At 40.4% G+C, this 26,628-nt stretch overlaps 1 protein-coding gene across 1 annotated transcript in view; it reads left to right on the forward strand.

Moving 5' to 3' along the window:
* The window catches only part of tenm3 (teneurin transmembrane protein 3), a 1,636,378-nt gene that overhangs the window by 533,757 nt on the left and 1,075,993 nt on the right, over positions 1 to 26,628 (forward strand). Inside the window, exon 3 of the mRNA XM_059974311.1 lies at positions 19,200 to 19,272. The gene's annotated coding sequence lies outside the window, so the exon portion shown is untranslated. The remainder of the gene's footprint in view (positions 1 to 19,199; positions 19,273 to 26,628) is intronic.

The following is a 26,628-nucleotide window of genomic DNA, read 5'->3' on the forward strand; positions in this document are numbered from 1 at the left end:
TCATTTATAGTTGTATTACTACGTATTGCAATGTACTGGTGTTGCAAAATATAAAAGTTAATGGCATACGCCGTTGATATTAAATCTGATTCTGAAATCTTCCCACTTTGAGGCTCTAAGTAGAGTCATAGAGTTGTAAGTAAGACAAATAGGTCAACAATTTGAAATAGCATTTGTTCACCTGTGTGCCTGGGCTTCTGACTCTACGACTTTTCTTTCATTATAGTATTGAATAAATATATCAACTGATGCCTTTCTTTGAGACTGCTGATTGCCCTGTTTTCCAACAAAAATAATTCAAAGTTATCTGCATTTATTGCACAGAAATTGAAAGATAAGGGAATTCAAGTTGTGCTCTCTGGGTTGTTGTTGATGTTGGATAAAATGTTTACATCTAGCCATAAGATCAAGTGATTTTTTTTCCCTTTCAGCTGATCTGAAGGTAATAAATTGAGAGGTTATTGAAAACTAGGCTCAGATGCCCTCCTTGAGTCAAAATCAGGCATGCCATCTATCCCTATTGAAATCAGAATATGTAAGGGAAAGATTAAATATTGCTTCTTTGGAGATTCACAGACAGTAATGAGAAAAGAAGATGTTAGAAGAAGAAAAATGTTTATCAGTACCTGGCCTAATTTTCAAGATTATGTGGATTTATCGGGCTTATCAGAGTTAAAAAAAATGTTTAAAACCCAAGTAGCTGTAAAAATAGAAACTGAAGTTAACTATTCCAGCTTGTTCTGTATTTCTAAATTTTCCATTTGATGATTTAAAGTTCACAACAGGAGGGATTAAGTTGTTCTATATATTAATAACATCTAGGAATTAAGGAGTTTCTAGGACAAGATACAAAGTGCTCTGGGTTGATTTCATAATGCAAAGGACGAGGTTTAGTGATTAACACCAAATCCCTAAGGAGGTTAATAATAATTGCACCACTAAGTTAAAAGTATACATAAAGACAATAATGAAAATATCAATTAACTAAACAAACTGGGAATTCCATAAGTGACAATTATTGAACATCAAGTACAATTTTGACCCAGTCAAGTATATTTTAGCCTGTGAAATTTTACTAATTGTAAAGCAAACCAGGGATATGATATGGCTGCATGATTTGTATGTCATGCACGAGTCTAGCACTGAGTTTGATGCAGTGTTGTAAACCTTCTGATTCAAGCTAAATTTCGATGTGTTCTAGCATGAATTACAATGAATTGAGTCAATGCTGAATTTCATTGAACACTGAAACAACCTGTAAGCATACTTTGGATATAGCAACTGCAGTGAGGTTAAGGATGGTGAGCCGTCAGACACCAAATGACCACTTTACAGCTCCAACTTATATAGCTCATGACTTTCAATGTCAGGCATCCCTAACTCATACAAAATCTGGTAAAATATGTTTTGAGGTGATGCTCCCAGAAGATGATCTTGAGGAAGCAAAGGGGCAATGTTACTTTGGAACCACTCCTGCTTTTGCAAGCCCCACAGAAATAATTGCAAATTTCCAATGTATGGACATGTTTGCCAGTGCAGATATTCAAAGTGTGTATGATGCGCGATCTAGCCAGCAACCAGGACACACATTAATCAGAATAAAGTAATAGAAATTGTTGCCAACTTTGGAGTTGAGGTGTGACAATAGATAATGATGCTTAAGTTTTACGTTCTACAAAGGGAGGGGGTCGAAATTCATCAAAGTACAAGGAAAATCGTGTAGGAAGAGCAAACTCAAATTATTACTTCAAAGTAAGCCTAGAAAGTGGGTCCAGAGGGCATAAGTGGAAATTAATAAAATGTAAATTTAGAAAAGATACTAAGACAGAATTCTTTATGCAATAAGTGATAAATGTTTGGAATAATCTAGCAGGCCAGGTAATAGAAGTATTGGGGCTATTTAAAATATAATTAGATGCGTGATAGGAAACTTAATATAGCAGAGGAAGATGATTCAGTAGGATGAAAAACATTTTCTCATTCCTAACTTAAGGCTCATATAACAGACTGACAGGACTCTTCTGTCTGTGTCTTTTTGTAATTCAAACATGAAGATCAGTGATTGAAACAATGATTACAACACTTAACTTTAATTCCACATACACAGCACAGATCTGATTTATAGGCTGATATTATTGTGGACAATATTGATAGGCAGGTGACAATTAACAAGAATATAATTATACTTCTTCTGTTGCAAGACCCAATAGCTAGCAGTCACAATTGCTCTGTATGTCCTCGTAAAATGTCCAATTTGTATGAAGAATGGCAGTAAGATAATCCTAGTGTTATCATTTATCTGAACACTTTTTAAATGTATTAACGAGAGGCATATTAAGGGGTTATATAAACTTTTGATGGTTGTTTAAAATGGGCATTATCAGTTTGGACATTCATTATACACCTTTAAACGTTTCTTCACAACTTGTATACATTGCACTAAAATTGCTTTAATTAGCTATTTTCTGTGCTTGTTTCCAAGAAACTTGTCAAGTGATTTGCCTTGCATGTTGATGTTTGCTTGGCCAATTTGTAGACATCGTATGACAATGATCCTACAGTCGTGCGTAAGCCGAGCGGACTCAGCTCACCGCATTCAAATTTTCTTCGGTTTATCCATTTGCATTTCCCAGAAGCAAATTATTTTAGTTAAACAAGTAAATCAAAGTAAACTAGCTCCAGGGGGATTTGTTAGTGTAATGAATTAACACGCCATCAATTCTGCGCTGCAGTCCTGGCTAGCCTGCTGAGATGAAAGTTCTCTTGCTCGCGCTCTCATTTTCTCTCTCTGTTGGCTACAGGGGTCCAGACGAACTACCCATGGACAATTTCAGCCTATGTTTATGAGGTCCCACTCATAACCTCAAATTGTCTATAATTTGCCATTGACTCCAATTCTGGCTCACTGGATACTGGGTACAGGGATATTTTGACAATGCTGGTAGAACAAAGCTGGGCCTAATGTTGGGAAACTTCATTCACAACGTAATATCTGAAAGCTTTTGATATTCAATGGTTTAAATATAAAACTTAATTTTTAATCTTCATACGAGTCCACCAGTTTACACAAGAATCTCACTTTGGGGTTGGACGATCATGGAATCAAAATTAAAAAAAAGGCTAAGTAGGGTAACACATGAGGAAAATGAGAGATCTACATGCTAAAGTTAGAATAAATGAGAAGATATTATTTAAGAGGCAGAGACAAGAACAAGTAGGGCATACGGGGCGAGAGGTCCCGGGTTCGAATCCAGATGACTCCTTGCACGAGTTCCACGCTTGCTGAGTTGAGCATCGAGCTAGCAAGTCAGCCTCATAAAACACTAAAGAAACAGCCTGGTTGCCAGCCAATGTGCCAAAACGGGCGCGGAGAAGAACTGGGATCTGGACCGTGTGCAGGCAGATGGGATGAGTTTAAATTGGTAGCATGACCAGTGGAGACATGATAAGCCAAAGGGCTTGGCCTGTTTTGTACTGTTCAATGCTCTTTTCCCAGAGACAAGCAATAGTTATAATTTGCAAACACGAGGAAATCTACAGATGCTGGAAATTCAAACAACACACACAAAATGCTGGTGGAACGCAACAGGCCAGGCAGCATCTATAGACAGAAGTACAGTCGATGTTTCGGGTCAAGACCCATCATCAGGACTAATGGAAAAAAGAGATAGTAAGAGATTTGAAAGTGGGAGGGGGAGGGGGAGACCTGAAATGATAGGAGAAGACAGGAGGGGGAGGGATGAAGCCTGGAGCTGGGAAGTTGTTTAGCAAAAGGGATACAAGGCTAGAGAAGGAGTATCATAGGACAGAAGGCCTTGGAAGAAAGAAAGGGGAAAATGGAGAACAGGCAAGGAGTTATTATGAGAGGGAGAGAGAGAGAAAAAAAAAATTAAAATTAGGGATGGGGTAAGAAGGGGAGGAGGGGTATTAACAGAAGTTAGAGAAATCAATGTTCATGCCATCAGGCTGGAGGCTACCCAGACGGAATATCGGGTGTTGTTCCTCCAACCTGAGTGTGGCTTCATCTTGACAGTAGAGGAGGCCTTGGATAGACATATCTGAATGGGAATGGGATGTGGATTTAAAATGTGTGGCCACTGGGAGATCCTGCTTCCTCTGGTGGACAGAGCGTAGGTGTTCAGCGAAACGGTCTCCCAGTCTGTGTCAGATCTCACCAATATATAGAAGGCCACACTGGGAGCACCAGACACAGTATATCACCCCAGCAGACTCACAGGTGAAGTGTCACCTGACCTGGAAGGACTGTCTGAGGCCCTGAATGGTGGTGAGGGAGGAAGTGTAAGGGCAGGTGTATCACTTGTTCCGCTTACAAGGATAAGTGCCAGGAGGGAGATCGGTGGGAAGGGATGGGGGAGACAACTGGACAAGGGAGTCACGTAGGGAGTGATCTCTGCGAAAAGCAGAAAGTTGAGGGGGGCGGAAAGATGTGCTTGGTGGTCCCTCTCATAATTACTCCTTGCCTGTTCTCCATCTTCCTCTGGTGCTCCCTTCCCCTATCTTTCTTCTAAGGCCTTCCATCCTATGATACTCCTCCTTCTCCAGCCTTGTATCCCTTTTGCCAATCAACTTCCCAGCTCCAGGCTTCATCCCTCCCCCTCCTGTCTTCTCCTATCATTTCAGGTTTCCCCTTCCCCCTCTCACTTTCAAATCTCTTACTATCTCTTTTTTCCATTAGTCCTGACGAAGGGTCTCGGCCTGAAACTTCGACTGTACTTCTTCCTATAGATGCCATACGGCCTGCTGCGTTTCACCAGCATTTTGTGTGTGTTGTTATAATTTGCAATTCACTCTCCGTACAAGTGATAGAAATAGGATTAACTGGTGACTTCAAAAGGAATTAGGTAGGCACTTTAAAAGAAGAATAATGTGCAGGGCTGTAGCAGAGAGCAGCAGAATAATTCTGATGAGGTTCCGGTGCTTGAAGCTGGCATAGACTTAAAGGACTTAACACCTCACATTTGTGCTGCAGAAGTTCATTGTTGGTTCCATGACAAACAAATACACTTAATAAGCAATACAAAGGCAATAGCACTGCATACTGTACATTGTTATTTTTATTTATTGTTGCTGAGTTGGCCTCCAGTTATTGCACATCACTAGTTACCTTTGGGGAGGAGTTGGAGCTGTGGCTTATTGGAAATTTTTCTCACCCTTAAGTTAGGAAATTTATGGATACTAAAAGAGGAATTCTTACCTCATGCCCATATGCAATTCAAAGAGACTGCTGCATTTTAGAAGTTATGAGTGTGAGGTGATGAGTTTTTTGGGTAGGCTATTAAGGCTATAGAAGAAAGATGGAACTAGAGCCCTCAGAAATAAGTTCTCAGGAATAGAGCCCTTGGTATTAAGCAAGATAAAACATTAACATAAAAGTCCAGTGAATCCTGAAGCATAGAGAGATAAAGAGGCTGAGACACAATGAATTTCATTCCTGTGGCATTGGATATAAGAGCAGAGAGATTATGAAATTTTATGGACTTTTATAAAACTTTAGTCGCACCACAGCTGGAGTACCTTGTCCACTTTTGCTAACTTCACTCTGAGAAGGCTGTGAGTGGACTGCAGGAAGTACAGATGAAATTAATGAAGATGTTGCCTCAGATGGTAAATTTCAGTTATTATCAGATACTGGATAGGATGATTCTGTTTTCTAAGGAACTTAGGAGACTGAGTGGGACCTGATCAAGGTGCTCAAAATTGCAAGGGTAGATGTTGAGAAACTTTGCCTCATCACAGAGAAGGTTGAAACCTGTGCGTATGGGATAGAAGGTGCAGAGGAGATCTGAAGAGGAATATTTTCACCCAGGGGATGTTGGAACCTAGAAGTTATTCAAAATGCGAAGTATATATATTATCAACGTACATATATGTTACCATATACAACCTTGAGACTCATTTTCTTGTACGCATATTCAAAATATCCAATAGCCATAATAGGATCAGTGAAGGCCCTCAACATCAGGGCAGACAACCAATGTGCAAAAGACAACAAGCTGTGCAAATGCAAAGAGAAATTTTAAAAAAGAAATAATAATTAAAAATACTACAACCAATGGATAAATGTGAAACATATAATTATTTTGGATATCAACAGGCAAAGAAAATAAATCATACTGCAATAGAGTGAAAACTATTGACATAATTTACCTTCAAGTCTCAAGAAATCTACCAAACAGAGAACAATAGTAATACTATAACCAATACAATAAACACTTCCATTACCTTTTGGCATAATGTTAGTCTGAAACCAATCTGGAAAAGTTACAAAGAAAAATAAGAAATGAAATAACCAATTTTAGAAAACACTATGTACACTTGAACATGCTGAGAACATTTAAACACTGCCTAGAAGAGAAAGAGGAAGAGGAATAATAGGCATAAATTTTACAACAACAGACAGACAAAAGTTCTAAGGATATACTGTATTTTCATCAACAAAAACAGGATTCAGCACTCCAAGCAAGCAAATGCAATTCTGATAAAAAGCTTACACCACTCAAGTTAAATGAAAGCACAACCTAGAAAAATGAAGACTTTATCACTATAGAAGAAAAAGTTAACCAGTGCAAGAGCATGGCTCTCCATGGAAGGTATCCCCACAATCTGAGCAAACTCAGTGTCAACAAGGAAGTGTTGAATGCCTGGCTCAGATTTAAAGACCTCTTCTCAGAAACAGTGGTTCTTTGTGGCAATATAGGACAAGGTGGCTAAAATAAAAAGTGATCAAAAATAGAAAATGGAAGACCAACAAATTCAAGACAATAAATGCAGAAAATGCCAAGAGAAATCAGAAACAATCCAGCACATTATAGGATCCTGCAGCAGATTAACTCAATCTGATTATGTACACAGGCACAATTAAGAGGCAAGTATCATTTACGAAAATCTTGCTTTAAAATAGAAACTCATAAAAGACACCTTACCTTACTATGAATAAAAGCCTGATTCAGTTTTAGAGACAGAGTCCTACAAATGATAGGACAACAGATCCATTATTGCAGATAGGACAATCCATAATAAATGACTCGTCACGTTCTTGGTGGCCAAACGTGAATGCCTCTGATCTTGCCCTCAGCATGGTTCATTCAGGGTTTCTAGTTGGGGAAGATTTTGTAGGGACGCACTCAACTAGATTTATAGAGTCTGTAGTCTGAAACCAATCTGGAAAAATTACAAAGAAAAATAAGAAATGAAATAAACAATTTTAGAAAACACTATGTACACTTGAACATGTTTTACGATATAGGTAAAAAAACAGGATGAGGTCCTACAAGGTGAATTTAAGGAGTTAGGAGATAAACTAAAAAGTAGGACCACAAAGGTAATAATCTCTGAATTACTACCAGTGCCATGTGCTAGTCAGAGTAGAAATAGGAGGATATTTCAGATGAATACATGGGTTGAAAAATGGTGCAAGGGGGAGGGATTCAAATTTCTGGGTCATTGGAACCAGTTCTGGGGGAGGTGGGAACGGTATAAACAGGACGGTCTGCACCTGGGCTGGACTGGAAACAATGTCCTAGGGGGAGTGTTTGCTACTGCTGTTCAGGAGGATTTAAACTAATGTGGCAGGGGGATGGGAACAAGTGCAGAGAGACAGAAGGGTGTAAAATGAGTGTAGAAGCAAAAAGTAGTAAGGTGAAAAGTAAAAGTTGCAGGCAGGCAAGTCCAGGGCAAACAGCAAAAAGAACCACTTTTCAACATAATTGTATAAGGACTAAGAGTGTTGTAAAAGCAAACCTGAAGGCTTTGTGTGTCAATGTGAGGAGCATTCATAACAAGGTGGATGAATTGAATGTGCAGATAGTTATTAATGGATATAATATAGTTGGGATCACAGAGACATAGCTCCAGGGTGACCAAGGATGGGAGCTCAACCTCCAGGGATAATCAATATTCAGGAGGGATAGACAGCAAAGAAAAGGAGGTTGGGTAGCATTGCTGGTTAGAGAGGAAATTAACACAATAGAAAGGAAGCACATTAGCCTGGAGGATGTGGAATTGATATGGGTAGAGCTGCAAAACACTAAGGGGCAGAAAATGCTGATGGGAGTTGTGTGCAGGCCACCTAACAGCAGTAGTGAGGTTGGGGATGGCGTTAAACAGGAAATTAGAAATGCGTGCAATAAAGGAACAACAGTTATAATGGGTGACTTCAATCTACATATAGATTGGGTGAACCAAATTGGTAAGGGTGCTGAGGAAGAAGATTTCTTGGAATGTATGCGGGATGGTTTTCTGAACCAACACATCGAGGAACCAACTAGAGAGCAGGCCATTCTAGATTGGGTATTGAGCAATGAGGAAGGGTTAGTTAGCAATCTTGTCGTGCGAGGCTCCTTAGGTAAGAGTGACCATAATATGGTGGAATTCTTCATTAAGGTGGAGAGTGACATAGTTAATTCAGAAGCAAAGGTTCTGAACTTAAAGAAGGGTAACTTTGAAGGTATGAGACATGAATTAGTTAAGATAGACTGGCAAATGATACTTAAAGGGTTGACGGTGGATATGAAATGGCAACCATTTGAAGATCACATGGATGAACTACAACAATTGTTCCTCCCAGTTTGGCAAAAGAATAAACCAGAGAAGGTAGTGCTCCCATGGCTGACAAGAGAAGTTAGGGATAGTATCAAGTCCAAAGAAGAAACATATAAATTAGCAAAAAAAAGCAGCACACCTGAGGACTGGGAGAAATTCAGCGCCCAGCAGAGGAGGACAAAGGGCTTAATTAGGAAAGGGAAAAAAGATTATGAGAGAGAGCTGGCAGGGAACATAAAAACTGACTGTAAAAGCTTTTATAGATACGTGAAAAGAAAAAGATTGGTCAAGAGAAATGTAGGTCCTTTACAGTCAGAAACAGGTGAATTGATCATAGGGAACAAAGACATGGCAGACCAATTGAACAACTACTTTGGTTCTGTCTTCACTAAGGAGGACATAAATAATCTTCCGGATATAGTAAGGGACTGAGGGTCTAGTAAGATGGAGGAACTGAGGGAAATACATGTTAGTAGGGCAGTGGTGTTAGGTAAATTGAAGGGATTAAAGGCAGATAAATCCCCAGGGCCAGATGGTCTGCATCCCAGAGTGCTTAAGGAAGTAGCCCAAGAAATAGTGGATGCATTAGTGATAATTTTTCAAAACGCCTTAGATTCTGGATTAGTTCCTGAGGATTGGAGGGTGGCTAATGTAACCCCACTTTTTAAAAAAGGAGGGAGAGAGAAACCGGGGAATTATAGACCGGTTAGTCTGACGTCGGTGGTGGGGAAAATGCTAGAGTCAGTTATCAAAGATGTGATAACAGCACATTTGGAAAGAGGTGAAATCATCGGACAAAGTCAGCATGGATTTGTGAAAGGAAAATCATGTCTGACGAATCTTACAGAATTTTTTGAAGATGTAACTACTAGAGTAGATGGGGAGAGCCAGTGGATGTGGTATATTTAATTTTCTAAAGGCTTTTGACAGGGTCCCACACAGGAGATTAGTGTGCAAACTTAAAGTACATGGTATTGGGGGTATGGTATTGATGTGGATAGAGAATTGGTTGGCAGACAGGAAGCAAAGAGTGGGAGTAAATGGGACCTTTTCAGAATGGCTGGCAGTGACTAGTGGGGTACCGCAAGGCTCAGTGCTGGGACCCCAGTTGTTTACAATATATATTAATGATTTAGACGAGGGAATTAAATGCAGCATCTCCAAGTTTGCGGATGACACGAAGTTGGGTGGCGGTGTTAGCTGTGAGGAGGATGCTAAGAGGATGCAGAGTGACTTGGATAGGTTTGGTGAGTGGGTGAATTCATGGCAGATGCAATTTAATGTGGATAAATGTGAGGTTATCCACTTTGGTTGCAAGAACAGGAAAACAGATAATTATCTGAACGGTGGCCGATTAGGAAAAGGGGAGATGCAACGAGACCTGGGTGTCATTGTATACCAGTCATTGAAGGTGGGCATACAGGTACAGCAGGCGGTGAAAAAGGCAAATGGTATGTTGGCATTCATAGCAAAAGGATTTGAGTACAGGAGCAGGGAGGTTCTACTGCAGTTGTAGAAGGCCTTGGTGAGACCGCACCTAGAATATCGTGTGCAGTTTTGGTCCCCTAATCTGAGGAAAGATATTCTTGCCATAGAGGGAGTACAGAGAAGGTTCACCAGATTGATTCCTGGGATGGCAGGACTTTCATATGAAGAAAGACTGGATCGACTAGGCTTATACTCACTGGAATTTAGAAGATTGAGGGGGATCTTATTGAAATGTATAAAATTCTAAAGGGAAATGCTGAGAAGTGTGAGCTTCTGCATTTTGGCAGGAATAATGCAAATAGAACATACAGGGTAAATGGTAGGGCATTGAGGAATGCAGAGGAACAGAGAGATCTAGGAATAACAGTGCATAGTTTCCTGAAGGTGGAATCTCATGTAGATAGGGTGGTGAAGAAGGCTTTTGGAACGCTGGCCTTTATAAATCAAAGTATTGAGTACAGAAGTTGGGATGTAATGTTAAAATTGTACAAGGCATTGGTAAGGCCAAATTTGGAATATTGTGTGCAGTTCTGGTCTCCGAATTTTAGGAAAGATATCAATAAATTAGAGAGAGTGCAGAGACGATTTACTAGGATGTTACCTGGGTTTCAGCACTTAAGTTACAGAGAAAGGTTGAACAAGTTAGGTCTCTATTCATTGGAGCATAGAAGCTTGGGGGGGGGATTTGATCGAGGTATTTAAAATTTTGAGAGAGATAAATAGAGTTGACGTGAATAGGCTGTTTCCATTGAGAGTAGGGGAGATTCAAACGAGAGGACATGATTTGAGAGTTAGGGGGCAAAAGTTTAAGGGAAACACGAGGGGGTATTTCTTTACTCAGAGAGTGATAGCTGTGTGGAATGAGCTTCCTGAAGAAGTAGTAGAGGCCAGTTCAGTTGTGTCATTTAAGGTAAAATTGGATAGGTATATGGACAGGAAAGGAGTGGAGGGTTATGGGCTGAGTGCGGGTAGGTGGGACTAGGTGAGATTAAGAGTTCGGCACGGACTAGGAGGGCCGAGATGGCCTGTTTCCGTGCTGTGATTGTTATATGGTTATATGATTGGACAGGCTAGATGCAGGAAGATTGTTTCTGATGTTGGGGAAGTCCAGAACGAGGGGTCACAGTTTAAGGATAAAGGGGAAGCCTTTTAGCACCAAGATGAGGAAGAACTTCTTCACATAGAGAGTGGTGAATCTGTGGAATTCTCTGCCACAGGAAACAGTTGAGGCTGGTTCATTGGCTATATTTAAGAGGAAGTTAGTTATGGCCCTTGTGGCTAAAGGGATCAGGGGGTATGGAGAGAAAGCAGGTACAGGGTTCTGAGTTGGATGATCAGCCATGATCATACTGAATTGCGGTGCAGCCTCGAAGGGCCAAATGGCCTACTTCTGCACCTATTTTCTATGTTTCTGTGACAACCATAGTGTATTCATTTAGATCCACAAATGAGTGACTCAGTCCATCGATTCAAGGCAATCCTGAAGCCACTCCTCAGCCTCCTGCAACCATCTCCATATTGTCCTAATCGCAGGAGCCTTGCTCTTTAGCCTCTGCCTGTCTGCAGTTAGGAGAAGGACAGCCAAATGATCAGATTTCCCAAAGTGTGGTCTCGACATGGAACTGTAGGGATTCCTTAAATTATTGTGGCAGTGGTCTACTATGTAGGGATTATATGCTGATGGTAATTGGGCACGGATTTCTTTAACCAAGCCGAATCAATATCCCAGATTATGATTGGAAATGAGTGGGGATGAACTGATTCAAGTTTGGAAATGACAAAATGCGGTATCTCAAGTGCCTGATTTCAGTGCCTGATGGTGGTATGTAAACTGCAATCAGGATTATGGAACAGAACGCTCTTGGTAGGTAGAATAGTCATCATTTGATCATTAGGTCTGTTCAAGGTCGGGGGAGCAAGAGCATGGATAAAACCATTACATCAGAGCACCATGGGGAGTGGTAAAGGCAGAGACTTTCACAACATTGTTGAAGTATCTGGACAGGCTTGGTAGCACCAGAGTCAAGTAGGAATGCTATCAATGGATTCTTGATGGTCATCAAGATCATGGTGGGCCCAAGAACCTGTCTCAATGCTGTATGGCTCTGACTTAATGGCTCCACATATTGGGTCTTGGATGTTTATCAACCATCTTCACTTCTAGGCTGATCAGAAAAATCCATGGAGCCATGTCTAAGAAGAACAAGGAAGTTAATCCCTGATTACATGTCTATTATTTAACACAGCAAAGTATATTATCAGGCCATTATCATTTGTGGGAGCTTCGAGTGTGTGTCTGCATGTTTCCTTCATTGCAACAGTGAATATGCCTGAAAAATACTTCGCTGACATACTTAGGAGTGCAGAGGTCATCAGCAGTGCTCTTAAAATCCAGATGCTTATTTTCTTGCTTTGTACTTGAAAGGGAAAAACATATGGGGCAGCAGAGTAGCATGGTGGCGAACATTGCACTTTACCCTGCCACTCAGATTCATTACCCACCACCGCCTGTAAGGAGTTAAGACTTTCTCCCGTGACCACAAGTGTTTCCTCTAGGTGCTCCAGTTTCCTGCCACTTCCCAAAGACTTATGGGTAAGTAAGATAATTGGTCACTTGTGTGTAAAATGGCAGCATGGGCTCTTTTGGCTGGAAGGGCCTGTTACTGTCCTGTATAAGACCATAAGATATAGGAGCACAATTAGGGCATTTGGCCCATTGAATCTGCTCAGCCATTTCATCATGGCTGATCCACTTTCCCTCTCAGCACCAATCTCTTCCCTTCCCCTTGTATCCCTTCGTGCCCTGACCAATCAAGAATCCGATCACTTCTTCTTAAATATACTTAAAGACTTGGCCTCCACAGCTGCCTGTGGCAATGAATTCCACAGATTCACCACTCTCTGGCTAAAGAGATTCCTCCTCATCTCCGTTCCAGAAGAACGCCCCTCTATTCTCCACACATCAAGGCCTTTCACCATTCGAGAGGTGTCAATGAGGACTCCCTTCATTCTTATGAATGCTACTGAATACAGTCTGGAGCCATTGAATGCTCTTCATATGACATGCCATTCAATCCTGGATTCATTTTCATTAATCTCCTTTGAATCCTGTCCAGTTTCAGCACATCCATTCTAAAATAAGGGGCCCAAGACTGCTCACAATACTCCAACTGAGGCCTCACTAGTGTTTTATAATTCTTCACATTACATTCTTGTTTTTACATATCTATAAATAAGAATTAAAATAAAACAATAAAATATCAAAAAATAATTTAGCATAAATCTGGATTGCATGGCAGTGATGAGATTCATTTTGGATTGTTCAGTCAGACTGTACTCAAAGACAAGAATTTTGAGCTGTATGTTCTTCTTTTGGTTCCTTTATTGTGAACTCCATTGTTACTTTCATCTGTTTGATTTGTCTTTTAACAAAGAATAATTCAGTACTTTTCTACAAAGTTAAATTTAGGTAAACAAGTTTTGTTCATGGCAAGTAACTCGTATTAGAACTAATGTTTTACCAGAATTAGTGGACAAATTATTCTTACACTCAGTGGCTGCTTTATTAGGTACACTTGTACACCTCCTCATTAATGCAAACATCTGATCAGCCAATCTTGTGGCAGCTACTCAGTGCATAAAAGCATGCAGGCATGGTCAAGGTATTCAGTTGCTATTCAGACTAAACATTAAAATGGGGAAAAATGTGATCTAAGTGACTTTGACTGTGGAGCCAGACTGGGTGGTTTGAGTTTCTCAGAAACTGCTGACCTATTGGGATTTTCATGCACAACAAACTCAAGAGAGTATAGAGAATGGTGCAAGTTACAGAAAGGCATTCAGTGAGTGGCTGTTCTGTAGGTGAAAGCACCTCATTAATGAGAGAGGCCAGAGGAGAATGCCCAGACTGGTTAAAACTGACAGAAAGTAACAGTAATGTGAATAACCACATGTGCAGAAGAGCGCCTTTGAATGTACAACACTTCGAACCTTGAAGTGGATGGGCTTCAGCGTGCAGAAGACCATGAATATACACTCAGTGGCCAGTTTATTAGGTAAAAGGTGTATCTAATAAAGTGGACACCCTGTATATAATTACAGCATTCTGTTGTTTGCTGTTTAAATTGCAGCAATGGTGCATTATTTAATACCATTGATAAATCTGCAGACAGCGGAACAGTATATATACATCCGCAATTGTTCATCTGTTAATGTCGCCAGCAGTAAATGCTTTTGTTAAGTGATTCAGCTGTTTTGCTTTAATGATGATGTGTGAATTCAATGATGGAAATATTTGGAAGATGGACAAAAGAGAGCAGGATCAGGAAAACTAATTAAGTACAATTTGAACACACAACTAATGAAAGCCAAGTCAGTTAAGTCTTTAGAAACTACATCTATTGGTCCCCAGTCTCCTAATATAATTTGGCAAACTCTCAACTGAATGTGGTTTTCCATAAACGAGCAGCAAGTATTATTGGCCAGGAAACTACTGCAAGATCTTTTTTAGTAGATTGACCCAAAACTTGATTTCTGTAGATATATCATCCATTGAGTGCGGTGTATTCCAGTGCTCTGGAATGCTTTTACATTTAACTCATCTGCTCTGTGGCCTAGAATGAGACAGTCACCACATTTGACAGAATAATCCTGACAGCTTGTGCAGTTCATTTCTAATTTATGCAGTTCAAAACTTAATCAGGAGTAATGTATCAGCAACTCCGCTCCATCCACAAAATTTGGTGTTTCCCCGTGGCCTAAAATGTTAATTCCGATCCCCATTCCCATTCCGACATGTTGGTCCATGGCCTCCTTTTCTGCTATGATGAGGCCACTCTCAGGTTGGAGGAGTTGCACCTCATATTCCCCCTAGGTAGCCTCGACATCGATTTCACCTTCTGGTATCTTTTTCCCTTCACCCTACCCACTTCTTCCATTCCTAACTCAGGTCTCTTACCTATCTCCTCCAATTGTTTATCACCTTCCTTTGGTGCTTCTTCTCCTTCCCTTTCTCACATGGTTAACTCTCATCTCCTATAAGATTCCATCTTTTCCAGCCCTTTGCCTTTCCCAGCTTCTTCCCCTCCTCCACACACCTGGCTCCGCTTAGCACCTTTTAACTTCTCCTTGTTTTCTTCCCCCACCTTCATATTTTGGCATCTTCCCCCTTCCTTTCCAGTGTTGATGAACAGTCTTGACTTGAAACATCAAGGGTTGAAACTAAATTGGGAATTTCTATAGTGAGAGTCTGATTGGCAGCAACACCCTCTGGTACGGGGATGGGGTTGGGGATGGCTATTGCCCAGGGTCAAAAGCTGTGAACTCAGACAGCTCCATCATGGGCATGAGCCTCCGTTGCATCCAGGACATCTTCAAGGAGCAGTGCCTCATAAAGGTGGCATCCATCTTCGACGATGGCCATCACCCTGAACATGCTTTGTTCTCACTGCTACCATCAAGAAGAAGGTGCAGGAGCCTTCTGCCAAATAATGCACACAATACCTATAAAAGGTATTCACCCCTCTTGGCAGTTTTCTTGTTTTATTGTTTTATTGATCACAGTGGGTTTAATTTGGACCTTTTTGACACTAATCAACAGAAAATAACTCCTTCGTGTCAAAGTGAAAACACATCTCTACAAAGTGATCCAAGTTAATACAAATATAAAATACAAAATAATCAATTGCATAAGTATTCACCCTCTTTAGAATGACACACCAAATCATCAATGGTGCAGCCAATTGGTTTTGGAAGTCACATAATTAGTTAAATAGAGATTCCTGTGTGCATTCAAGGTGTTTCAATTGATTGTAGTAAAAATACACCTGTATCTGGAAGGTTCAACTTGCTGGTTAGTCAGTATTCTGGCAAAAACTGCACCATGAAGACAAAAGAACACTCCAAGCAACTCCATGAAAAGGTTATAGAAAAGCACAAGTCCGGAGATGGATACAAGAAATTTTCCAAGTCACAGAATATCCCTTGGAGTACAGTTAAGTCAGTCATCAAGAAATGGAAAGATATGGCACAGCCACAAATCTGCCTAGAGAGCAGGCCATCCTCGAAAACTGAGGGACCGTGCAAGAAGGCGACTAGTGAGGGAGGTCACCAAGAGACCTATGACAACTCTGGAGGAGTTACAAGTTTCAGTGGCTGAGATGGGAGAGACTGCATATACAACAACTGTTGCCCGGGTACTTCACCAGTCACAGCTTTATGGGAGAGTAGTAAACAGAAAGCCACTGTTGAAAAAACTCACATGAAATCTCTAAAAAGTTTGCCAGAAGGCAAGTAGGAGACTCTGAAGTCAGTTAGAAAAAGGTTCTATGGTCTGATGAAAACAAAATTGAGCTTTTAGCCATCAGAGGAAATGTTGTGTTTGGCATAAGCCAGACACTGCACATCATCAAAAACATACCATCCCTACCTTGGAGCATGGTGGTGGCAGCTTCTCTGCAGCAGGCCCTGGAAGGCTTGTGAATGTAGAGGGTAAAATTAATGCAGCAAATAACCGGGAAATCCTGGAGGAAAACTTGATGCAGTATGCAAGAGAACTGTGACTTAGGAGATTTGTTTTCCATTAAGTCAAAGCTGCTACACAGATACATCTTAAAAACAACAAAGTAAATGGAGTGGGCAAGTCGGAGTTCAGACCTCACTGCAATTGAGAATTTGTGGCTGGACTTGAAAAGGGCTGTTCACTCATGACCCCCATGAAATCTCAGAGCTTAAACAGGTTTGTAAAGAAAAAAGGGGGGAATTGCAGTGTCCAGATGTGCAAAGCTGATAGAGACCGATCCACACAGACTCAAGGTTGTAATTGCTACTAAAGGTGCATCTACTGACTTGAAGGGGGTGAATACTTATGCAATCAATTATTTTGTGTTTTATATTTGTAAATAATTTAGATCACTTTGTAGAAATCTGTTTTCACCTTAACATGAAAGGGTCTTCTTCTATTGATCAGTGTTAAACAAGCCAAATTAAATCCATTGTGATCCGATGTTGTAAAAGGATACAATATGAAAACTTCCAAGGTGGGAGGGGTAGTGAATGCTTTTTATAGGCACTGTAATTCACAGTTTTTGTTAAACCTGATTCTGATTCCAATTTCCATAGATGTTGCCTGACCTGCTGAGTTCTTCAACATTTTGTGTGTGTTCTGGTTTTCCAGCATCTGCAGAATCTATTGTGTAGACGAGGCTTTTAGTTGCATTCCAATAAGTAATTACATCTTCTTCTGGTGTTGTTTGTTTATTATTTAGTTTGTGCAGTACATAGTAATCTTTTGTGCAGTGAGTTTATTCACCACACTCCCAGCAGAATAATCTCCTGCCAATAAAATAGGTTTCTCCCCTTTTTTTGTGTGGCTGTGGGGATCACAGGAAATTGGCCAAGATTTTACAAGAACTATCAACAGTTTCCTTTGCAACTGCTGACTGCCCCGTAACAATATGTGGTTTAAGAGATTTCCACAAGAATGCACAAATCCTAAAATTGCTGATAGGAGCTTACTAGTTTTTTTTTCATCATGTTTCAAATTCAATATTGGAGTGACATCGTAGGCATTTCGTCCTTCACGTGTACAGGTAACTCACCCAGGAGTGTTTCACTTTGAATTTTAATTGTTCGAAGAGTTGTCAATGAAAGTATTTGTTAACTGAGATTCTTTTAAATTTTTTTCCATTTATTAAAATGTGCAAAGATTTTTAAAATTCATTTTATTTTAATTTTTGCTACTAGTAGCTCTTGAGTGTTGGGCCTGTAGTCATTAGTTTAGAAGAATGAGGGACAATCCCTGTAGAACCTATTAAATGTTGAAAGGCCTAGGTAGAGTGGACGTGGAGTGGATGTTTTCGGTTGTGGGAGAGTCTAGGATGAGAGGGCACAGTGTCAGAATACAAGGACTTTCCATGTAACAGAAAAGAAGAGGATTTTCTTTAGCCCTAGAATACTGAATCTATAGAATTCATTGACATTGGTAGTTGTAGATGCCAACTTATCAGAAATATTTTAAAAGGAGGTTAATATGTTCTTGATTAGTAAGGGTGTCAAAGTTATGGGAAGAAGGCAGGAAAATAGGATTGAGAGGGAAAGAAAATCAGCCATGATGAAAGGGCAGAGTGGACTCAATGGTATTGACTAGCCTATTTCTGCTCCTTTGTCTTATGGTCTTGATCCAACTCAGTTTGAGTGATGCACTATGCTGGACACTGAGGTGCAGGAACCTGCCTGGCAACCTATCAAATACTTCATTGGTGTTGAAACATGAGTGAAATTGCTAGTATTTAAGAGGATGTGTTGATTTGATAACAACTAAAGCATATTTCTGAAATTAAAAACAAATAAGTTGATTGGTTCAGACTGAAACTGAATACTTTGCATCAGTGACGTCCATTAAGTTTCTCTAGAGCTGATGATTCAGTATTAATGTGGTTCCTTTCGGTTTTAATTATTTTTGAAGCTACTGCTTTAAGTTAAAACTAAAAAATCTTTTCCTCTCTTTGATTCACTTTCTTTCTCTTACGCGAATTTGAATTCAGCACGATAAGTTATGGACACTAATTTATTCAGACCTTGCAGCTGTTAATTGTACAAACCTTCAGTCTGAGTGGTTAAAGTGATACCAATTGTTTTTCCTGTTTATTTGAGTATCGAAAACCTGGAAGTGGGTGCTGCACTGTTTTTATTACCAACAACTTGTCACACAATATATCACACAGATTAAACAAACAAACTCAAGTTTACTCATGTTAACACCAACTACTACAGGAATTTTAATGCTTTTGCTATTTTGGGAGCAAAAAGAAATTGCCCAGACTCGAGCAATCTTCCCAGTAAACTAACTGGTAGAGATTCAAGTGGATTATTCAATCCGGATGGAATTCAGAATGAGTGTTTTCACTGGCAAGACAGCAGCAGCCATTAACCAAAGGCATCTGATCGCTGCTGTCAGCAGTCCTGGTTCAATCCATGTTGATACCTGTCAGACTCCTGTTGCTTTGAGGAATTTGTTCAGTGCAATTAAAATGTTCCACACATACCTTCTATGAAATTACTAATGCCAAGAGAATTTAAAGTGAAGCCCTGAAATAAAACTTGGAAGGAAATATTCAGAATCATTGACACTTCTTTCCATTATCTTTCAGGAACCAGCCTGTGACATCATCATCATTACCTCGTGACGAAAACCTACAAGCCTCTCATCCAAATTCACTACAGGTAACATGGAAAGCATCTACTTTGAAGTCTATGTTTAAAATTCAGATGAAATCAGCAAAGTATCTTTGTGCTGAGGGTTGAATTTTGGAGCAATGTAGCTATCAATTAAATTGATGTAACAGTCTGGAGCCTATCTCTAAAAGGTTGTTCTAATAGCCCATGTTTCATCATTATTTGAAATCCATATTCATTCATTATTTCTACAAAGGCGCCATCTGTTTATGGACAACTCCTTTGTGGGGGGGTGGGGAGGGCATTGCGGAGGGAAGTCATGGCTTCTTATAGATCTTCAATTCCATTGCCTTCAAATGAAAGTATCTCCTGTTAATATAAGGCAGGATCTGACAGTATTTCAGCAGCAGTTAAGGGCAGCTCAGGGCAAAGACTGGGTCAACTGATCATTTTTCTTTGCTGCAGGGTTTGGTAGTGCCTAACATAGAAAGTCATACTCAAATGGGGTTCAGCTATTTCTGTTGACGGCACAAAGGGAGCCCCTTTGCCTGCCCAATACATTATCGTCTTCATGAAGTCCCTGCCCAAACTGTACAGATTAAGCAGGCTCCAGCTCAATTCTGTTATCTTAGTTCAGAAGAAATGATTGTATCAGGTCCAAAAACAAGTTTTAAATGACAGGTAGACAGGTACATGAATAGGAAATACTTATAAGGTTCTGGCGCAATAGCCAGAAAATGGGACTCGCATGAATGGGTCAGCATAGACCATTTGGGCAGAAGGGCCTGTTTTCATGCTGTATGACCCTGACTGTATGAAAAGACCCTGGTATTCGAAAGGATGAGCTTATCCCATGAAGACAATTTGTCCCAGTGAACAGAAGAAATGAAAAATGGCCTTCCAGATATTATTGGAAATATTTAAACACCAGCCAGTTTCACGAGCTCCTGGGGTATTGTGTGCCACTGTTAATGCATGCCACTTTCTGCTGATTTGTGCAGAAAGATTCCATGCAGGCAAAGAGTCATAGAGTACAGAAACAGGTCTATTTGTGTACCATACTGGTCAAGACTTATCTATCTATAATAGCCACTTGGCCTTTGCTTAGCTCATCTAAACACTTGTGAAAGTACCTGCATCCACCACCCTCAAATTCATCCTCAAATTTCCTCTGAAATCTTTGTATTCTATGCCTTGCTCAATAATAATAAGCCCTGCCTGTGTTACTGTCATCAGGGATTCTTGGACATGAACAACAAGGTCCCTCTATTCCCAGTAATTCTCATTTATTTTATATACCCTAGCTTTAATAGTCCTCCCAAAATATAGCAGCCAACAGTTTTCAGGATTTAATGCAATCCTCCATTTCTTTGCCCATGCTACCCAACTGATCAATATTTTGTAGATGACCACCCTCAAATGGTCCAATTGTTAATCATTCCATCTAATTTCAGATACATAATCATCAATATAAATAGCAAACAGCAAGAGTCTCTACTCCTACTTCTGTGATCACAGGCTTCCAGATGATAAAACTACCCTCAATTAGCATTCCTTTTCCCTATCATTAAAGCATGGTGGATCCAATTTGCCAATTGCCCTGGTTCCCATGGGCACTTACCTTATGGAACAGTGTCCCATGTGTCTTGTTGTCAAATGCCTTAGTGAAGTCCATGTAGACTGTATCAACTTCAAAGTAAATTTATTATCAAAGTACATATGTGTCCTGATATCCTACCTTAAGATTCATCAATGTATCAAAGTTCAAATTAAATTTATTTTCCAAGTACACATATGTCACCGTATACAACCCTGAGATTCAGTTTCACGCAAGCACTCACAGTCAATACAAAGAAATACAATCAATGAAAGACTCTACCTACCCAACAAGGTGGACAAACAACCAATGTGCAAAAGATAACAATCTATGCAAATACAAAATGAAAGAATATAAAAGAGAAAAATAATAACACATACATAATTAAGCAATAAATATCAAGAACATGAGATGAAGAGACCTTGAAAGTGAGTCGATACGTTGTGGGAGCAGTTCAGTGATTGGATGAGTGAATTTGTTCCTGAAGCTGGTAGTGTGAGTCCTCAGGCTTCTGTACATCCTTTCTGATTGCAGCAGCAAGAGGCAAGCATGGCAAGGATGGTGGGTATGCATAATCATCCTGTGACAGCACTCCTTGTAGATGTTCTAAATGGTGGAGAGGCCTTTACTCATGATCCATTCAAAGCATTGGTGTTTCCCTGTCAGGCCATGACACGAGTCAATATACTCTCCACTACACATCTATATAAGTTTGTCAAAGCTTTAGATGCTCTGCTGAACCTTCACAAACGTTTAAGGAAGTAGAAGGGCTGCCATGCTTTCTTTGTAATGGCATTGACATGCTGGGCTAATGACAGATCCTCTGAAATGATAACCCTAAGGAATTTAAAGTTGCTGACCCGCTCCACCTCTGATCCCCCAATGAGGACTGGCTCATGGACCTCTAGCCTCTTCCTCCTAAAGTCAATATTCAACTTTGTTTGGTCTTGCTGATATTCAAGGTTATTGTTGTGGCACCACTCAGACAGATTTTCAATCTCCCTGCTATAAATCTGATTCATCACCACCTTTGATTCAGCCAACGTCAGTGGTGTTGTCAGTAAACTTAAATATGGCATTGGAGCTGTACAGCCTCACGGTCATAAGTATAAAGCAAGTAGAGCAGGGGGCTCAGTACAGGTGCTGATGGAGATTATAGAGGAGATGTTGCCAATCTGAACAGACTGAGATCTGCAAGTGAGGAAATTAAGGATCTAATTGCACAAGGGGGTATTGAGGTCATGTTCTTAAAGCTTATTGATTAACTTGGAGGGGATGATAGTATTGAATGTCAAGCTGCAGTCAGTGAAGAGCATACTGATGTGTGTGACTTCACTGTACAGATGTTTCAGGGTTAAGTGAAGTGCCAATGAAATGGCATCTGCTGTTGACCTGTTATAATGGAAGGCAAATTGGAACGGATCCAAGTTACTTCTCAGGCTGGTGTTGATACATATCATCGTCAATCTCTCAAAGCACTTTATCCCAGTGGATGTAACTGCAACTGGACAATTTCTTCTATCCTGCTGCTGTAAGACTACTTAACAAATCCAGCGTGTCATGGTCTTGCAGTTTATTTTCTACCTCACTGTGTTTTCACTGTAACACCACATTGTGCAATCTGTTGTTACCCTTCCCTTGCACTACGCTAATGCGCGGATGTGTGAACCGATCTGTATAGATGGCATGCAAAACAAAAATTCTACATTGCACCTCAGTATATGTGACAATAGTGGAAAAAAGCAATCATCTCCTTAGCCGTGCTTTGTCAGAGATATCCTCCTATCCTGTGCTCAGGCTTCTCATTGGGATTCTCCATACTTTGGAAAAGAAATGAATCTCTTCCCACACTCATCAGAATTAAGAAAAGCAAAACTAACATTAAAAATTTACTTAGGAAAAGGCCAAGAAGTCTTTTGAAGATACCTCAACTAATGTCTGAAGGCTCAACAGCTCTACCTCTTTTACATTATACTGATGGTCCGGACAGTACAATTCATTACTATTGATTACTGAGTGACAAACTCAGTTGGTAGGGATGAATGAAGGCCTACAATTAAATTATACAAAACCTTTTGTGCTTGTTTTGATGTACAAAAAAGCACTTTGACTATGATTTATGATTTTATGCTCATTTATAACAGAAAGGGCACCATGCTGACAAAGTGGTTGGCATGACACTATTGCAGCTTGGGGTGTTAGAGTTCACAGTTCAATTCCAGAGTCCTCTGTAAGGAAGCTTGTACATCCTTCCTGTGTGCGTATGGTCTTTGGCCCAGTGCTTCAATTTCCTCCCACTGTCCAAAGACATACCAGTTATCTGGTTAATTGGTCAATGCAACCTTGTGAAGTACCAGTGTTCAGTATAATAATGGTGGATGTGTTGCTTCCTATCCTTTCTGCCCTTCATGTTCCAATGCTCTTTGGATCTGGGGGTGGTGCCAGAGGACTGCAGAGTGGCACTTTGCTTATCAAAGGGAATAGGGATGAGGCCAGCAACCAAACATCAGTTAGTGTTGGGGAAACTGTAGAAGCATAAATCCAGAGCAGGATTAATAATTATTTGGAGGAAAGTGGACTGCTTCAAGTAAAACAACACAGGTTTGTTGATGGCAAGTTATGTGAAATCAGGCTTTTTTGAGGAGGTAACATAAAGGTTGAGGGCCAGGCAGTTGATCTGATGATTACGGACTTCTTTTCCTAGGGTGCTGCAAATTTGAAGGATGTGACATACACTCAGTAGCCACTTTAATAGGTGTGTTTGTACAGCTGCTTGTGAACATTAATCACGTGGCAACAACTTTATACATAAAAGCATGAGGTACATCAAGAGGTTCAATTGTTGTTCAGACCAAATTTCAGAACAGGAAGAAGTGTGATCTAACCACGGAATGATTGTTGGTGCCAGGTCTGAGAATCTCAGAAACTGCTCATCTCCTGGGATTTTCACACGAGAATATACAGAGAATGGTGTGGAAAAAATATAACTTCCTATAAGTGGCAATTTTGTGTGTGAAAGTACCTTGTTAATGAGAGAGGTCAGAGGAGAATGGCCGGATTGGTTCATGTTGATAGGAAGGCTATAGTAATTCAAATAACCATGCACACAGCAGTGTGCAAAAGAGCATTCCTGAATGCACAACACATCGAACCCTGAAATGGATGGGCTAGAGCAGCAGAAACCCACAAACATGCTCTCAGGAGTCACTTTATTAGGCTCAGGGGGTACCTAAAAGTGGTCACTGAGTCCAAAAGTGTTAATGATAGCATGGATACTCAGATGGTTAAATAGCAAAAACTAAAAACAGAACATCATTGTGAATGGCTCTTTTTTTTTACCTCTTTGAATGGCCCAGATATGGGTCTCCAAGCCACAATTTTTAAATCAGCAGATGATATGAAACTTAGCAGAGTTGTCAGCTGTGAAGAGGATAGTGACAAATTGTTATGTAATCTAAAATGACAGGTGGAATAGGCAGATGAATGCTGGATGAAGCTGAATGTAGAGAAGCGTGAGTCGATGCTTTTTCATATAACTTGAGGAGAGGTGATATATGTTCTTCTAAAAGTGGTGCAGAAAGTGAGGAGCCTGAGCATATGAGTTCACCAGTCACTGCAAATGGCAGTGCAGTTGGGAACGCAATTATTTTGGTCATGAGGGCTTTCTCAAGAGAGGCATAGAGGATAAAAGGAGTGAAGTCACGTTGATTATTTCTAAAGCACTGACAGAATCTCCATTGGAGAATCATGTTCAATTCTGTTCACCTCAGTATAAGAAGTAAGAGCATTGTAGACTTTCCAGAACAGTCTTGAGATGGATTCTGTAGTTACCGTGTTATATTTGAGAGGCAGGGACTGTTCCTTCAAAGGAAGGTTGAGGTAAGATCTAATATGTAAAATGTTGCATTGGCTGGACACGCTGGATAATGGGAGGCTGTTGAGACTGGTGGAGACATCAAGAACTAGAAGTCATGAATACATATTATAGTACATATTGTAGGGGAAGTATTGTACTTCCGGTAAGATGGTGGCGCTTGGATGCAGCGGCCTCTCAGGGCCAACCAAAGATGGTTTTATCTTTGTTAAATGTAGGTTTTTTTTATGATTGCGAGAGTATGCTGGACTCCAAGATCCTCGGGTACTGCAGGCCTACCACATCAGTGTGACTGGAGTAGCAGGCAGGGGTGTCAAAGGATCCACCTGGTGTGTCAGTGAGGAGCCTGCTAGTGGGTCGTGGGAGCTGGATTGGGTTTAGAGGGGATGACCTGGTGCAGACTATGTTGCTGCCTGCTACCCGGAGGCATCGGAGTTGGTGCATGTTGGTGGTGTGCTGGGTAACCATGGGAGATTGTCTTGGGTGATTCTCTTCTGATCACAAGACTGTGTTGGATGTTGATAATGTAAGATGCTACAGACCTGTTTCCTTGTTGATAGTGAAACAGGTGGCATGGGTGGTGTGCAGCCTCAGTTGTAGTTACAAATAGGCTTCAACCCTTGGGCTTGCTTGTCGTTGCAGTTAAGGTGAGGAAACATTATCATTATCATTTCCACCTGTGGCAAAAAACTGGAATCACATTTCGGATCTGAGATTGCTGAATGGGGTATTAAGCGGTTTAAAATACCTCATTAACATTTCTGCTGCTTTTCAGTTGAGCAAAGACTGCATCTTTAAGCAGGGTTGTGGTAACATATGGCTTTTGTACTTTGTGCATCTATTTATAAAGTTTAGGATTACATGAACTTTATTAAATCTTTACTTTGCTGCCATCCTCAAATGTTTGCTCAGAGGCACCTCCAGGCCATTTTTATCATGAAAATTGAAATATTTACAATGTCTTATCTCCCTTCACCCTCGTAGGAATAAATATTACCTCACTTGTATCATGCTGGACATATCTACATTGAACTGTAGCTACCACACTTCGGCTCCTTCATTCAGTTTGCCAATGGTCTTCTGCTCAATTATTATCTTCTTCACAGATTACCATGCTCTCTGCATTAGCTGTAGATTCTGAAGCTGCATTTCCCTTCTCCAGGGAATCATAAAGATGATTCAGACATATTTGCCAGGATATCGCCTGGATTTCACCATGGCATTTCCTGGATTGGAGTATTAGTGGTAAGGAGAGGCTGGACTGACTTGATGCATTAGAAGCTGAGGGATGACCTGATGTAAGTATATGAAATGATGACAGGCATAGATAAATAGGTAGGTAGTGTCTTTTTCCCCAAGTCAAAGGCTAAAAGGCCTAGCTTTAAAGTGAAAGATTGGTATTGGTTTATTATTGTCACATATACCAAAACATAGTGAAAAGCTTGCTTGCATATTGGTCGTTGTGTTGCTTAACGAGGAGCAGATAAAGTGCAAGGTCATAACGAGGTAGACCATGAGGTCAAGAGTCTATCTTATCGTATAAGAAGTCCGGTCAAGAACCAGCTAACAGTGAGAAAGAAGCTGTACTTGAGCCCAGTGGTACGTGATTTTGTGCGTTTGTATCTTCTGCCTAAATGGAGAGGGGAGAAAAGAGAACAACTGGGCGATGGTGGGGTCTTTGACTATGCTGGATGTTTTACTAAAGCAACAAGAAGTATAGACTAATTTCATAGAGGGAAGTCTGTCTCCTGTGAAGTTATGAGCAACTCTCCACAGTTCCATGTAGAGCAATTGCCTCAAACCATTATCAAGTCCAGTCGATTTTTATTGTCATTTCAACCATAATTGCTGGTGCAGTACACAGTAAATAACGAGGCAACGTTTTTCAGGACCATGGTGCTACATGAAACAGTACAAAAACTACACTGAATTA

The sequence above is a fragment of the Hypanus sabinus genome, chromosome 7 (genome assembly GCF_030144855.1).
Source record: "Hypanus sabinus isolate sHypSab1 chromosome 7, sHypSab1.hap1, whole genome shotgun sequence".
NCBI lineage: Eukaryota > Metazoa > Chordata > Chondrichthyes > Myliobatiformes > Dasyatidae > Hypanus > Hypanus sabinus.